The sequence below is a fragment of the Malurus melanocephalus genome, unplaced genomic scaffold (assembly GCF_030028575.1).
Source record: "Malurus melanocephalus ecotype Western Australia unplaced genomic scaffold, MMel_1.1 scaffold_1445, whole genome shotgun sequence".
In the NCBI taxonomy this organism is placed as follows: Eukaryota; Metazoa; Chordata; class Aves; order Passeriformes; family Maluridae; genus Malurus; species Malurus melanocephalus.
The window spans coordinates 19,745-21,871 of NW_026624677.1; the positions used below are offsets into that span (position 1 = coordinate 19,745).

Here is a 2,127-nt window from a genome sequence, read left to right on the forward strand (position 1 = left end):
AAAATCAGCCTTCCATCAGTCCCAAACTCCAAAAACATTCTTCCATCAGCCCCAAAACCCTAAAACAGCCTTCCTTAAGCCCCAAAACCCTAAAATATCCTTCCCTCAGTCTCAAACTGCAAAAACAGCCTTCTATCAGCCCCAAAACCCTGAAACATCCTTCCCTCTGTCCCAAACTCCAAAAGCATCCTTCTCCCTCAGCGCCAAGTCTCAAAAACATCTTTCCATCAGTCCCAAATCTTTCCCTCTCTATCACTCCCTTCTCCATCAGTCCCAACCCCCAAAACATCCTTCCCTCTCCCAAAAAACATCTTCCCCCTCCCAAAAATTTCCTTCCCTCTCCTTCATTCCCAAACCTCAAAACACACTTCTCTCTCCATCAGTCCCAACCCCCAAAAACTTCTTCCCCTCTCCCAAAAACATCCTTCCCTCTCTTTCACTTCCAAACTCCAAAAACATCTTTCCCTCTCCCCAAAACATCCTTCCCTCTCCCAAAAACATCCTTCCCTCTCTTTCACTTCCAAACTCCAAAAATATCCTTCTCTCTCCCAAAAACTTTATTTTCCTTCATTCCCAAATCAGAAAACATGCTTCCCTCTCTGTCACTTCCAAACTCCAAAAACATCTTTCCCTCTCCCAAAAACATCTCTCCCTCTCCATCAGTCCCAGCTCCCAAAAACGTCTTTCCCCCTCTCCCAAAAACTTCCTTCCCTCTCCTTCATTCCCAAACCGCAAAACATGCTTCTCTCTCCATCAGTCCCAACCCCCAAAAACGTCTTCCCCTCTCCCAAAAAACACCTTTCCCTCTCTCAAAAACACCTTTCCCTCTCTCAAAAGCCATTTTTCTTCTCCCAAAAACCATTTTGCCCTCTCCCAAAAACATCCTTCCCTCTCTGTCACTTCCAAACTCCAAAAACATCTTTCCCACTCCCAAAACCATCTCTCCCTCTCCATCAGTCCCAGCTCCCAAAAACATCTTCCCCTCTCCCAAAAACATCTTCCCCCTCTCAAAAACATCCTTCCCTCTCCCAAAAAACATCTTTCCCTCTCCCAAAAAACATCTTTCCCTCTCCCAAAAAACATCTTTCCCTCTCCCAAAAAACTTCCTCCCCTCTCCTCCAGTTTCAAACTCTCAGGAGCCCTGAGAGCCTGGTGTGGCTCAGGAAGCAGAGCAGCATCACCCAACAAATCCCAGATTTCCCCAGCCCCTCTCCTCCATCACGGGCACCCCATGGGAACCCCGATGCCACCCTAATTTTTGGAATTNCATCAGCCCCAAAACCCTAAAACAGCCTTCCTTAAGCCCCAAAACCCTAAAATATCCTTCCCTCAGTCTCAAACTCCAAAAACATTCTTCCATCAGCCCCAAAACCCTGAAACATGCTTCGCTTTGTCCCAAACTCCAAAACCATCCTTCTCTCAGTCCCAAACTCCAAAACCATCCTTCACCATCAGCGCCAAGTCCCAAAAACATCTTTCCATCAGTCCCAACCTCCAAAAAAACATCTTTCCCTCTCTATCACTCCCTTCTCTGTCAGCGCCAAGTCCCAAAAACATCTTTCCATCAGTCCCAACCTCCAAAAAAACATCTTTCCCTCTCTATCACTCCCTTCTCCATCAGTGCCAAATCCCAAAAACACCTTTCTCTCTTCACCAGTCCCAAACTCCAGAAATATCCTCCCCTCTCTCCAAAACTCCAGAACCATCTTTCCTTCTCCATCAGTCCCAAATCCCCAAAACATCCTCCCCTCTCCTTCATTCCCAAACTGCAAAACATGCTTTACCCTCCATCAGTCCCAACCCCCAAAAACATCTTTCCCCTCTCCCAAAAACCATTTTTCCCTCTCCCAAAAACCATTTTTCCCTCTCCCAAAAACAATTTTTCCTCTCCCAAAAACCATTTTTCCCTCTCCCAAAAACCATTTTTCCCTCTCCCAAAAACATCCTTCCCTCTCTGTCACTTCCAAATTCCAAAAACATCCTTCCCTCTCCCAAAAACTTCCTTCCCTCTCCTTCATTCCCAAACCGCAAAACACACTTCTCTCTCCATCAGTCCCAACCCCCAAAAACATCTTCCCCTCTCCCAAAAACATCCTTCCCTCTCTTTCACTTCCAAACTCCAAAAAC

General features: G+C 46.3%; 1 protein-coding gene across 1 annotated transcript in view; it reads right to left on the minus strand.

The window, feature by feature from the left end:
- The window catches only part of SLC45A3 (solute carrier family 45 member 3), an 11,223-nt gene that overhangs the window by 4,043 nt on the left and 5,053 nt on the right, over positions 1–2,127 (minus strand). The window lies entirely within an intron of this gene.